Genomic DNA, 14,706 nt, shown 5'->3' with positions numbered 1-14,706 from the left:
GACAGACCGTATTTTCAAAAAAAATGGCCACCCATCTGTTTTTCCGATAATACGGTTTGTTCCCGGCAAATGCATTGGAGTTGTGCGGATTTGAGCTGGGCGGTTTCGTTTTTCAGCGATAATGGAAACCGAAGGCACCCAGCTCAAAAACAAACAAATCCAAGGCATTGGGTCGTGGGAGGGGCCAGGATTCGTAGTGCACTGGTCCCCCTCACATGCCAGGACACCAACCGGGCACCCTAGGGGGCACTTGTAACAAAAAAAAAAGTAAAATACCTCCTAAGTTCATAGCTCCCTTCCTTTGGATGCTGAGCCCCTCAAATCCCCCCAAAACCAACTGCACACAACTCTACACCATTACCATACCCCTTATGGCTGAAGGGGGGCACCTACATGTGGGTACAGTGGGTTTTGGGGGCGGTTGGGAGGGCTCCCATTTACCACCACAAGTGTAATAGGTAGGAGGGGGATGGGCCTGAGTCCACCTGCCTGAAGCCCACTGCACCCACTAACAACTGCTCCAGGGACCTGCATACTGCTGTGATGGAGCTGGGTATAGCATTTGAGGCTGGCATACAGGCTGGAAAACAAAGTTGTTAAAGTCGTTTTTTTTTTATTTTTTGTGGGAGTGGGTTAGTGACCACTGGGAGAGTCAGGGGTGGTCATCCCCGATTCCCTCCGGTGGTCATCTGGTCATTTAGGGCACTTTTTTTGGGACTTGTTCGTGAAAAAAAAGGGTCCAAAAAAGTGACCTAAATTTGCGCTAAAAACGCCGTTCTTTTTTCAATTATCAGCCGAAGGCGCCCATCTCTCCTCGGCTGATAAACACACCCCAGTCCCGCCTTCACCATGCCTCCAACATGCTCCCATCAACTTTGTTAGTTCCCGTGACGGAGTGCAGTTGAAGACACCCAAAATCGGCTTTCGATTATACCGATTTGGGCGCCTTTGCGAGATGGGCGCCTATCTCCCGATTTGGGTCAAAATCTGGGTGCCCATCACTTTCGAAAATAAGGCTGTTAGTCATGATTGAAACAGGCATAGCTAAAAAGTTTAAATTTTGGCTCTAGATGTTTTGTTCCACTATTGCAGAAAAACATGGTGTCTCCCATGTCATGCCCAAAATACACCCCCTTGAAATTTGGACAAACTCTGCAGCAAAACACCTAAAATTGGGGTATCAAAAATTGCAACTTGCACGTTTTTAAGAGAAATAAATGTCCTTATGATTTTTTTTTTTTACTTTTGTTTTGTTTTGAAAATGAGCCCCATCACCTTATTTTCCAGAGAGCGGGAGTACATGCACGCACACATGTTTTGGCCCTCTGAATGTTAAAAAATATAAAATGTGGACCCCAATAGAAAAAGATTGGACAAGCCTGGGCCAGTTAGAAACACAATAACATTACAGAAGAAGGCAATTCAAAGAGACTACACATAGGTGTAGGAAGACAGTGTTTTCCTTCCTTTCATTTTGTTAAAGTTAGGAGAGTAGGTACACTATTCAAGGAGGGAGATACCTGTGAGAGCCATCAAGAACAGAAAGGGTAGCCAACACAAGAGCGGTCTAGGAAAAGAAAAAGAGATAAGAGATCTAAGTGACTGAAATTGTAAAAAAAGTGTGCACGCAAAAGATTAAAAACGTGAGTGACAAAAGTACAAAGACAGCATAGATAAAGAGACAGAGAGAGACAGAATGAAATAGAGAAAACATAAAGAGAGAGAGAGGAAAAATACTAATCAGATCCAAAATCCTTAGGGACGTTCAGGAAGTAAAATCTGAAAAAAACAAGAAGAGAAAGTCGTTTTAAGAATCTAGTTTTAAAAAAGCAAACTTACATGAAGAGTTCTACGTGAAGGATTTATGTGTCTAATATCTATTCTTATCTGAGGATGTTCATGTAGATAAAACTGTTTTAATCTTACAGCTCTGTAATTTCAACATATATATGGGTTATTTTTGGTTCCTACTAATATTGAGATAGACTTTACAACTGTTTAACAGTTAATTAATAATATAATAAAACATATATTTTAATGTTAAGTTCCCTGACCTGGTGTGGAGATTAGTTGAAAAGAGAAAAAGCAGAAGTAGCCTCCTAACAGTACAAAACAAACACCAACAAAAAAAGAAAAGAAGGGAGACCAATATTGTTCCAAAGGAAGTGGTTTATTTATAGGCAATGGTTAAAAAATGACACGATGTAGACCTGCGTTTCGGCGCCACATGTACCTGCCTCAGGAGTCAGTTATGTAATTTCAGCCACAAATGATGATGATGAGGAAAGCTGCGGATTTGGTGATGGGGAACCTCAGATGCTTCCTTTGTGGATATATTTTATGCATGCGGTGCCAAAATGCAGGTCCTCATCGAGTCATTTTTTAACCATTACCTATAAATAAACCACTTGCTTTAGAACAACATTGGTCTGCCCCCTTCTCTTTTTGTTGGTGGAGATTAATTGAGAAATCCACCATGAAATAACTTAGAGGCCCTTTTACTAAGCTGCTTAGGCACCTACATGTGCTCAAAGTGCGCCAATTTGGAGTTACCACCCAGCTACCATATGGCCCTTGTGGTAATTTCAATTTTGGCACGCGTACGCTATGCTTGTCTGAAAAATAATTTTTATTTTCTGGCGCGCGTCAGCTACATGCATCAAGTGGTATTTGACACGCACTGGTCATTACCACCCAGTTAATTTGTGAGACCTTACCTCTAAGTCAATGGCTGGCGGTAAGTTCTCAGACCCAATATGGACGTGTGCCAATTTTGATTTTGCCGCACGTCCATTTTCGGCAAAAATTTTTTAAAAAGGCCATTTTTTTACAAGCGCACTGAAAATGGATCTGCACACTCCCAATACCCGCACCTACACTGCCGCAGGCCATTTTTCAGCGCACCTTAGTAAAAGGACCCCTTAACAGTTTTCTAAAAGTGTAATATCTTGCTCTGCCACCAGCGGATTTACATTATAAAAGCTCAGGGAACAGTTATGTTAATGAGGCCCAGAAGGAAGCACAGCACCTGACTGCATATGCCTCTACCACATATGTGTGAGCTGTAACTATGACTGTCAGGTAGGCTAAGTTCAACTTGGGATCTTGCAGATTTGTATCTATGATCTAGTTGGATGCAGGCCATTCTGTATTATGTGCTAAGGATTGTACTGTAACTCTGGGGATCCAGACCAGAGTCAACTGGAGTATGCTGCCTTGCTGATAAACAGTAGTGCATTATGTGGCCCTGCAGGAACAGGCCACGAGAGGACATTCTTATATCTTACAACTAGCTTATGTTGCTTTCTTCCCTACCTGAGTACTGAATAGGACCCCTCGTACCTGACATCTTTAAATAAAATATTATTTTCTGCTCGCCTTAACCCACTGTGTGGCTCCAATTTATCCGGTTTCTGGCCCCACCCTCGTTAACGTTACCACAGCCTGTTATAGCACTTTCAAAGGTTATCCACTTTAAAGCGAATGAGTTCTGAGGGGGGTTTGAACTTGCAGTTATTAGCATGAATGCATTTTGACATGGACTTGTGGTAATTCTTTGGTCTGCATATCCTGAAGAATGCCTGCATTGATGAGCCTTATTGCTTAATCATTACATTACCGAAGACGATTGTAAGGGTCTAGCTCTAAATCCATACGTTTCTTCTGTCAGTTTTTAGGTAATAAATAAAAAGTATATTCATGTAGCCTATCTTGAGGATGTATGATTAATTCAATCAATCACTTTATTATATCGTTTGTACCATTTGCAGATTTCATTTCCACAGCTAAAACAATAAAAGTCATCTAAAATATTATGTAAATCATTTATATTTAAATTGTTACTGATTTTATAGGCTATATTTAATTTGGCCCCTGGCATTTTTAGATAGTTACCATATATATGTTCTTTATATAAATAAAATGCTCTGTTAGAGAGAGACGGGGGGGGGGGGGGGTTGGGGAGAAAGAAACTAGTAGGAAAAAGGAATAAAGGCTAATAAAAGAGAATCCATTCATTCCTTGCTATATTTGATTCTGTATTCTTTACTCTCATTGTCAGTCACTTATTGGGCATATTGAGGTAGAACAAAGTGATTTTTTTTCTATGTGCTATTTGGCGGTTTTACAAAGTTAATTAAATATTTGTATGTAACTATTTCTGAGGCTCCAAGAGTCGCTTACTGGCCAATGTACTAAAGTGTGTTAAAGATCCTTGCAGCATTAAGAAGTGTTAATGCACAGTAGCCATTTGGGATACCGACATGTTGCTGAACAAGCAGTGAACAGGATGAAATGTGATCATTGCAATGAATGACACCATCCTTTTGAAATCTTCACACGTTGATGCACAGCCCCTAAGGAAGCCATTGGAGTGAAATGGGTCTGGCAACCGTCGGGTGTTAGCTAAGTGCTCGACTTTTTTTTACTATGAAATAAGTTATATACATAGTCACTGTTGAAAAAAGAAAAAAAGGGAATGTTTTCTGTATAAAACTAAGAAGAAAATAAAGAAGAAGAAAACATTTTTTTAGAAAAATAAGGAGTGATAAATAATTATAAATAAAAATAAATTTGAATAATAATAAGAAAAACATTACGAGGTTTTTAGACCAGTGATGAATACCACAACCCCAGTTAAAGACGCTAAAATTTAAGTAAGCGTTTGGGTGTTTTGAGGTCTTTTCCTCGTTTTAAGAAAAAACAGTAATATTGTGTTCTATTTTAGAGCCACAGTGATCTTTGTTCCTCTATTTTTTTTTTTTATTCTTATAAAATGATGCCAATGTATATATGTGATAAGTATGTGCACTAACAAGAGCACACATTCTTTTACATGGCCCATGCACTGGGTGTTGTTTGGGCACAGCTGGGGCACAGCGGTAAGGTATATGTGCACTGTACAAAATATAGAGACCTACATAGAGTATACTCATGTAGTTACACTTATTTAGGAGGAAGTGTGACTTTAAGCAAGAGCATTTCTGTGCTACTGAGGCTAATTTTCAGAGCCTGTTTCATAAAGTCACATGCTTTAAGTTAATTGTACTAAACAGTATATTAATGAATAAGCAAAATAGAGAACATGGAACATAAAATACTAAATAAGCACAAACTCCATTCATTGATGGACTGTAAACTCCTAATCAATCAGGGACCTCAGATCACAGAGCCAAACAACAACATTATTCAGAGTACTATGAAATTTGCTCATAACATCAGCCATCAGCTCCTTGTGGTGCCCTTATGACAGGATTGCTGATGAAGAATGAAGCTAATTTCCTTTGGGGGGGGGGGGGGGGGTAACATCCTAAGTTTTCAGATATTTATCCAGATCTTCCCTTGAGTTGAACCAACTCCTGATGACCAACGATGAGGGACTTCCCCATGTGGTATTCTTGGCATGATTCAGGAGTGGTTTGCCATTGCTTTCTCCTGAGGCATGGAGGGTTAAGTGAATTGCTCAAGGCCACAGGGAGCAGCTTTGGGTGTAAACATAGGCTTTCTGGTTCCCAGCCCACTGCTCTAGCCAATGGAGTATTCCCCCACTCTTCCTGATATTTATACAGTACCTAAAATGCACAAGTCTAAGTGATGTGCTAGCCTGAGGTCTCCACTCACAAAGCCAAGTCTTGCTGAAAGTACCAGCAGATACTAAATTGATGTCCAATAAAAATAGATGAATTGATATTTAAAATGTTTTAACTAGGAAGGAGAGGATCTTACCTGGTTAATCACATTGGCCAGTTCAACTGCTAATATACTATAGGGCTCATTTTTGAGAGAGAAAGATGTCTATAAAGTGGCATAAAGCAGCATTTGGATGCTTTTCTCACAAGAAAAGTCCATCCAAACTGGTATTTTCAAAACCTATTTTTTAGATGTTTTTCTGTGATGTTTGTCTGCAGTGCATCCAAATTTCAAGGGGTGTGTTGGGGGTGTGTGTAAAGGTTAGGATTTGCACGTTCCTAAGACTTGGACGTTTTTCAGCCATAATGGAACGAAGTGTAGGATGCAAAGTACTGCAAGGCTGCCACAAGAGGTTGTGGCAGCCATTTTCAGGAAACTGCTGCTAGGGGCAGGAGTGAGGGGGATTCGCTTCTGCTCCTGATGCCCCACTGGTCCACCAGGGAGGTCAGGTAGGCCCCTGGGGAGGGTCCTATCCTTACTGAGAGATGAGGGTGGGATGGGGCTTTTCTTGGGGGGGGGGGTGGACCGGAACTACCCGGGGGGGAGGCACATAGCGGAGCTGACTGTGGGCAATGTTGTTGGGGGCCATGCTGCTGCAGGAGGGAGAAAATACACCTTTTTTATGCAGGTCCTGGCCTGATATTTAGCTAGGACCTGCATAAAGATAAGCGGGTGAATTTAGGACAGCTTTTGAGTTGTCTTAACTTCACCTGCTTACCTTATTCGGGCCTTAGCTGAATATTGCCGGTGCCCACATAAGTCCTGCCTCCTCCCCAGCGCCACCCCTTGCCTCCCGACTGGCCCTCTTTTACGGGGCCTGGTCAGAGGCGATATTCAGCAGCACTCCCCACTTCAGTGCTGCTGAATGTCCATGGTTGGGCAGCGACAGGTGATTTAAGCGGGCAGGAGAGGCTCCTGCCCACTAAAATCACTTTGAATATTGGCTTCACTGTGCCTAGTATTTAGGCATCCTACATATGTAAGTGGAACCCCCATTCAAGTCTTGCCCATGCTACATCTACATGTGTGCCTCCTTGAAAATACACACCATAGGGTCCTTTTATTAAGCTGAGGCAAAAATTGACCTCCGTATGCCCTTATGCAGGTCTTTCTAACACACTAAGGTAATATCACCTGTGCAGCCCTAAGCCTGAGAGTCATCCACTCATGTTCCTGACTCAAACATGCTTGCCAGTTGACAAAGAAATATTGCTTACGTGTAACAGGTAGCTTCCGTAGACAGCAGGAGCCTCTCCTTCCTCTTTCTCCTGGCCTCAGTCACTCCTCAAGTGTTTGCTTATACTCCAGCAGCAGAGCCTTTACTTGAAACTCCATTTTGAGCTGGACCATCAAACTCTCCACCTCTTTTAAAGGTTCTGGGTGAAACTCCAACATGAAACATGTGGTTTTACCATTCTCTAAGAACTTCACTGTAATGTCATTTAGCTGCTTCCTGGTCACTTCCTCACTTAATTCACCTGCATTCTTGGTGACTGTTCTCCAGAACCCGGGGACACTGGGATGGCCCTCCTCAGTACTGGTCAAGCCACTTGCTATCTAGTGTGGCCCTTCTGATATTGGTCACCTACTTGACACACACCTGGTTCACCACTGAATCACTTCTGTAACTGCTCATACTAGTGTGCCCTGGCATCTACTCTTTGTCTCCAGTGCATTTTGCACACGAACCGTCTCAAGTTCTCAAATGTCCACCTGTAAGGCATCTACCATGCTCTCCTTGATTCCTGATTCTTCCCCTATTTGCCTATTTAAGTCTTCCATTTGGAGAGACATCTCCCTGCTGTGAGTCAGGACACAAGCTTTTTGTATCCGTTGGTTTTCTTTCATTCTCCTAATGACTTCTTTCAGTTGGTTATCCAGCCGAAAATTTGAGCAGGTTTTTTGGAACTTCAAGGTCTCCCCCCTGGAGACTTTCATCTGGGTCAGCTGGACTTGTCTCTGGGCCAGGTTTTGAAGTGTCTGCATTCTACTCTCCAGCACTGCATACTCTATGCACATTTTCTCTTGCATTTCTATCAGCTGCTGGATAAACAACCCATTCACTTCTGCCAGCCTGGTACACTCTAGCTGGGCTGCTTTCTTTCTATCACAGGTCATGTCCTTCTGGAAGTTCAACTCTTGCACTAGACTATGGAGCCTGGCATCCAGGTCCTCCAGCACCTGTGTCCTTCCATTCAGTTCCTCACAATTTTGCAAGACTTAAATTAGCTGTGCCTGCAGCTCAGTATTCTGCCACTATGGCACTGTTGCTGCCAGTTCTTGCTGCAGCTCTCTACTTCAGCTTCTGCAGCCTCTACTTTGGCCTGACAGCCTGTTGACAGTCCAAATTCTAACATGGTCCTTCAACTCATGGACTGCTGGTTGCTGCTGTGTCAGCTCTTCATCCTTGGCTTTCAGATGCTTAACTTTCTTGGCCACCTCCTTGGTCAGCCTTTTCTACATTTCTTTGGTAAGCTAAGACACTCCTCTCTAAAAGTCCTTGCAGTTCCTGCAACCTAAGTTTTTTTTCCTTTGCTCTTGCACAGCTGGTTTTCTCTTCCATCAGCATATGGGACTCTCCTTTAAGCTGGGCTTCCTTACAGTGCAGCTTTTCCACCTGAAGTTCGAGCTGCCTGCACCACTCATGTGACTGGTCGACTCCAACCAAGGCATTCTCCTGTTGCACCTATGCAATCCTGGTGAGTTCCTTTGCCTTCTCCACTTCAGCACTCTCCTCTGCCCACTCTGCAGTATCTCAGTGGAGGATTTCATACAGGTTACTTGCTCCTGCAGCTGGGTAACCTCCTCTGTCTTCCGTTTCAGATAGCTCCTCAACTCTATGACTTCCTGTTCTCTATCACAGTTTAGAGATAGGACATCCTGGGTCTTAGCCTTCAGTTGGGCTCTCACACATGCATTCTGGCTCTATGCCCACTCTCTCCTTCTCCAGCTTCTCCTCTCTGTAGCTTAAGATTTACAAGACCTGGAGCTCCTCCAGCCTTGCTTGTATTCCTGTCTCTGCAAAGTCCCTTCCTAGGTTCTTGGCATTCAGGCACTTTATCTCATTAGCCTGCTGTTCATGGACTCCCCTGAGCTCTGCTTTCTCCACTTTCATGCACTGCAGTGTGTCCTCAAGTTCTCTGATTCCTTCACCTTGACTTTGCAACTGGCCCTTAACATCTACCAGTTATTGTTGGAGGGTCATCTTTTTCTCCCGTACTTTACACACATAAATGCATTTCATCTGCCAGTATCTTAATATAGCAGTTGGCCTCCTCCCACTTGCTAGATGAATCCTGAAGTGGGTCCTGAAACTCTATCAGGTGATAAAGGCTAACCTCTTTTTCCATACCTTTTTGCATTTTGCAGCTACTACTTTTGAGAACCAAATTGGCCTTCTTCCCCCCTTACTTTTATTTGCTTTCCTTACAAAAAAAAAAAAATGCCCTTGCAATAGCTTCTTTCAGTTTTGCCCACTGCTTTTCAACTTCTTCCAGATGTTCCCATCCAGACACTTTCCTTGAGATAATCCCCCATCTGAACAAAAGTAGATTTTTTTTTAAGTTTAGAACCTTCACTTTTGATTGAACTCTCTCCACACCTATCTTCATATTAAACCAATTATATATTAACCATTATATTTACATGCTGCATAGGCTGACATTTGCATACTTTATTGCATTAGTGCCTAAACACTGTTTATTAGCTGATTGTTTAATTAAATAATAGCTTCACTTTCTTCTCTACTTTTTAAATAAAATAGCTCACATATCAAACCAATAACTCGGAAACAAAAAAAAAGTGTTTTTTTCTTTCCTTTATAAGATTGTTGCAGGGTGGCAAAATGGATTGGTCAATGTCTTGTGTGCTATCTCAATGCTTTTTTAAGAGGAGTACATTAAGTAGTCACAACATGATAGAAACTGTGTATTTCAGTTGACTATATATTTTAAGATGTTATGTCTAGGAAAACATTTTTTTCTGGCACATTCTGTTACTATATCTGCATTGTCTGCTTTGTTTTGTGGAGAAGGGCCAGACCTGCATTTTTCACATGTTTTTCTTTGGCATTTAATCTCTGGGGTTTGGCTACTCCCCTGTTGGCTGAACAGCAGTTTTGATGTAAATGACTGCAGTTATCTAAGTGATGACTAGAAGACTTAGGGGGTCTTTTACTAAGATGCGGTATCATTTTAGCTCACCCTAAAAATCAGATGGCACTAAATGATGAGACACGCAAGTTTTCCTGTGCTGTTCTTACCCGGTGGTAACCGGGCAATGCACAGCGCTGTCAGATCAGGGGTGTAGCTACTTGGGGCCACGGGGGCATGGGCCCCCACAGATTATGCCCTGGCCCCCTCTACATTTGACCCCCCAGCTGCCGCTCCCCCCCCCCCACTGCCGCATCAGGTACCTTGTTTGCTGGTGGGGGTCCCCAACCCCCACCAGTCGAAGAGTCTTCTTCAGCGCCGGGGCTACATGCACAGTGCAGGACGTAAGGCGTCAGAAACAGATGATCACACAACGAAGGCGCCAGAGTCGAGCGGCGCTGAAGAAGACTCTTCGGCTGGCAGGGGTTGGGGACCCCCACCAGCAAATAAGGTACCTGATGCGGCGGTGGGGCAGGGGGCGGGCGGTGGCAGCGGTTGCAGTGTGGAGGGGGTTGCGGTTGCAGCGCAGGGGGGGTTGCGGCTGTCCAGCATGGAACAAGTTAATTGACTTTTCTGTTTTAAGGAAAGCTTTGTTTGAGCTAATTCCCACTTGTAGATGTGGCCAGAAATATTTGTCAAAAATATTGGATGTGGCAGACGGCTCAGAGAAATTTAATAAGAATCGCTTTAACAGGGCTCCCTGATTAATTGGTTACCCTCGGTGAGCCGCTTTTTCTCGAAAGGGTCCAAAGTGGCGGGGAGGGGAGTGGGTTGGTGGCAGGGGAGGCGGCTAAAAAGTGCCCCCCACCTCTACTACTACTACTGCTTATCATTTATATAGCGCTACAAGGCATACGCAGCGCTGTACACCATACACAAAGACAGTCCCTGCTCGAAGAGTTTACAATCTAGATAAGGCAGACAGAACAATTAAGGGTAAGGGAATAGAGAGGTGAGGATAAGGGCAGGCGTGAGGGGGATTCACTTCTGCTCCTGACGGCCCTCCCTCCCTCCAAGTTCCACGGTCGTTGGTCGGTCGGTCCGCCCTCCCTCCCTCTGCTTTTAAAAACTAATCTTCACTTAACGCATTGGGGTTACGGCAGCTGGCAAAGCGTGCAGGCTCGGCCCTTCTCTGTCTGTCAGCTCTGGTCCTGCCCTTGTGGAAACAGGAAATGATGGCGGGACCAGAGCTGACAGACAGAGAAGGGCCGAGCCTGCACGCTTTGCTGGCTGCCGTAACCCCAACGCGGTAAGTGAAGATTAGTTTTTAAAAGCGGAGGGAGGGTACCTGGAACTTGAAGGGAGGGAGGGCCGAAGACCGTGGAACTGGGATAAAGGGGGGCCCTGGAACTGGGAGGGAGGGAGGGATGGAGAACGTTGGAGGAGAATGACGACAGAGAACGTTGGAGGAGAGTGACGTCAGGAGATGGTTACGGGCGCAGGTAGCCTCATTGGAACGTTGGAGGAGCAAATTATTATAGTAGATTTTCTGACACTGCAATTTTACAGAGGTACCTCCTTTCAAATTTTAAATACCACATTGATTTCTACATATATTTGGACCACTGATACAGACCATAAGGCTGAAACATGGCCCATGTCGGGTCCTTCGTTGTTTTAATAAAGAACTATGTTAACACCCTCATTGCATACTACATTGTACATGTGGTTTAATTGCTCTCCACTTCTCTACTATTTGATTTCTTTGCTACAGATAGCCTATGCATTTTACTTTAGAATGGTTGTTCTTCAGGACTAAAGTAAAAGCACAGGTTATCCATGTGTAGGGTTATTTTATAAGAGATCACCTAAGGCTTCTTTTACAAACCCACGTTAGCGATTTCCCTGCACCAATTGAGAGGAAGCCCATAGGAACTGAATGGGCTTCCTCTCATTTGTCGCACCAAAAAATTGGTAGCGCAGCTTTGTAAAAGAGGCCCTAGGGTTGGAAGGTCAAGCAAGTACCTATTTTGAAATTATTTTATAAATTCACATAAGCAGCTCCATGTCTTTATAAAATATTCACACAAAATCTGCTGAAATTGCATTTACAATGTAGCCGGATGAAGGATGTAACCATGGCTGGGCCTCAGCCCTCCACTGTTGCCTGTAGCTAGTGGGGATCCCTAAGCCCCTCTTGCTGAGGAAACTTGGACCTTGCCCTCAGTCAGCTCTTTAGTGCAATCAAGAAGCCATCAGTCAGGAGAAGTGTGGATCCCAGATAAGTGCACAAATTAATTAATTAGGTGCAACAATAAATTATTGGAGTTAATTGGCACTGGATTGGCACCAATTTGAGTTTGCTTGTGCATCTGCCTTAGTCGCTATTCTATAATATCCATGCCTAAATTTCTTAATGTGAAACTCAAAGGGGGCATGGCCATGGGAGGGGCATAGGCAGGTCAGGGGCACTCCCAGAAATTAGGCGCGATATTATAGAATACTTGGATTTGCATGCCTAGCTACCATCAGTTGGGTGCGAGGATTTACGTCAGGTTATTGAAATGGGGGTTAGGGTGGATCTTAATGGTGCTTAACTTTGGGCACCATTTATTGAACCCGGCCCTACAAGTGATTGTGACTGTGTTTGTAGGGGGTGCCAGTGATTCTACTTGCACTCAGTGCCGCGTTTTGTAAAGTTTGCAATATCTTCGGATTATTCCCTGATAGACCTGCGCAAACATTACTATAGTCTATTTTCGAAATCAGCACTGCATGCGATAACGTATGCACTGCTGATTCGCTAATCAAATGCCTTAGCAACTGTAATTGCTAATGACAGAAACATTTAAATATCTCAAGGACATTTATGTACAGGAAGAGAGTCTTTTTCTTTTTTTTTAACTCTTTATTTATAAATTTTTCATTTACATCAAGCGATATAAAATTCAGCAATATCAGAAAAAGTAAAATAAGGAAATAAACATTACATCATTACTTATAGAAAATAGTATTTCAAATTTGTCCACAATAAATTGAAGAGAGTCTTTTTCAAATGAAGGAGAGCTCTGGAATGAGGGGGGCACATGACAAAGTTAAGATGGAATAGGCTTAGGAGTAACCTAAGGAAGTATTATTTCACAGAAAGGGTGGTAGAGGCATGGAATGGCCACCCGGTGGAGGTGGTGGAGTCGAGGACTGTTCCAGAATTTAAAAAGTCATGGGATAAGCATGTGGGATCGCTTAGGAACAGGTAGAATTAGGGGTTACAGAGGATGGGCAGACTGGATGGGTCATATGGCCTTTATTTGCCATCATATTTCTAATTTCTGTAACACCACAAAACCTTCTTTCATAACCTATATACATCTTTTCCTTCTGGCATATACATGTGCACAATTACACTCAGAGCAGGTGTCAATGTGTGGACTTACTCTCCCTAGGATCATCTTATAAAGATACACAGACCCTTTTATAAAATACAATTAAGTTTTTGCCCTTCCTGGGGCCCTTTTACAGAGCGGCGGTAAGCCCAATGTGGGCTTACCGTGCACCAATTTAAAGCTACCGTTGGCCCAATGAGGGTGCCGGCAGTAGTTTCAGCCCCAGTGCACGCCATTTCCTGTGTTAGGGAAAATAGGGCTCAGATTTTTTTGCATGCCGCTTACCCACCGGTAATCACACAGTGCTGCGCACTACCCGGTTACTGCTGGGTTAGTGCGAGAGCTCTTACCTCCCCTTCGCATGGCCACGCGGTAAAAGCAAGCTCACTGCATGCAGCCTCAGCGCACAGCATAAACAACTGCTGGCACTACCGAAGGGCTGTTTTTTCCTACAAGGGCCCCCTTGTGCATTAACTAGTGTGTGGGTATTGAAATGGCTATAATGTAACTGTTGGGGGCATGCCCAGCATACCCCCTACGCTTATCACACACACACAAGTTCCCTACCATACGTCAAAGTCAAGCGTGAATAGCGTGGTTGCACCGAACGCCACCTTGTGAAAGCATTATGTTCACTCATGCTAACTGTGCATTTGACACTTAGCATACAGTAATAGTAATCAAGGCGTGATAAGTGCGATATGCAGTCCATGGCCAATCTCCGTTCATCCTGTGCTTTTGTAACATACCCACAGCCTGTTAGCCTGGTTGCCCTTGTATAAAGATTATCCTCCACCAAACCCTCCGTTAACTGACTTGTTTGGTATTCTTCCTTGTGCCTCAGCATGCATCCAAAGCATATTGTAATGGCTTAGGTGAAATTCTTCCCATCTCTTAATGCTATACTAAAAACTGACACAGTGAATGATCTTGGTTATGATTTGATTGATAACAGAGTAAAGTGAAAGCAGAGTGAAATATCAGCATGAACTAAGGCACTCAGACCTATGAATGCATTAAATTAGTAAATAAATTACTTAAATTATAAATACTTTTAAAATACTGCATTAAAACACCTAGGTTTGTTTTTGCTTTTTTTTTTTTAAGAAAATAATATGCTTAAGCATTTCAACCTGTCAAGAGGGTCCTTGGCTGAGGTATGGGCATCTGATAGGAATGGACTCTTTAGCAGTCCCTGCTGGCTCAGAGCCTGTTACCAGGAACCAGTAAAATAATTAAAGGATTCTCTGCAGTGTTAGTTTATATGGAAGGGCATTTTCAAAAGGACGCTCAGGTCAGGATGTCCATCTCACATGTATTTTCAAACAGGATACAGTCTGTTTGAAAATACATGAGATGGATGTCTATGAACAGGAAAGTCCAGCATGAACATCCATTTTACAAACTGAAAAGTCCACATTTTTAATGGGGAAAACAAGGGACATGGACATCTGTATGGCCACGTAGAAATCCATACAGAACAGAGGGTCAGCCTAGGGGTTAGTGCAGTGGATTATAGACCAAGAGAGGCATAATCGAACGCG

The 14,706-nt window shown here is 43.3% G+C and overlaps 1 long non-coding RNA gene across 1 annotated transcript; it reads right to left on the bottom strand.

Annotated features, from left to right (window-relative positions):
* Positions 1–1,133: 1,133 nt before the first annotated feature.
* On the bottom strand, positions 1,134–13,783 carry LOC115471387. The gene is made up of 3 exons (XR_003942311.1): positions 13,772–13,783; positions 8,491–8,495; positions 1,134–1,222 (listed from the first exon to the last, which is right to left on the bottom strand). It is a non-coding gene; the product is annotated as an uncharacterized LOC115471387 (long non-coding RNA).
* Positions 13,784–14,706: the final 923 nt, after the last annotated feature.

Source organism: Microcaecilia unicolor, chromosome 5 (assembly GCF_901765095.1).
Source record: "Microcaecilia unicolor chromosome 5, aMicUni1.1, whole genome shotgun sequence".
Classification (NCBI taxonomy): domain Eukaryota; kingdom Metazoa; phylum Chordata; class Amphibia; order Gymnophiona; family Siphonopidae; genus Microcaecilia; species Microcaecilia unicolor.
Note: the sequence above shows the minus strand (reverse complement) of the source record. Positions and strands in the feature narration are given on the sequence as shown.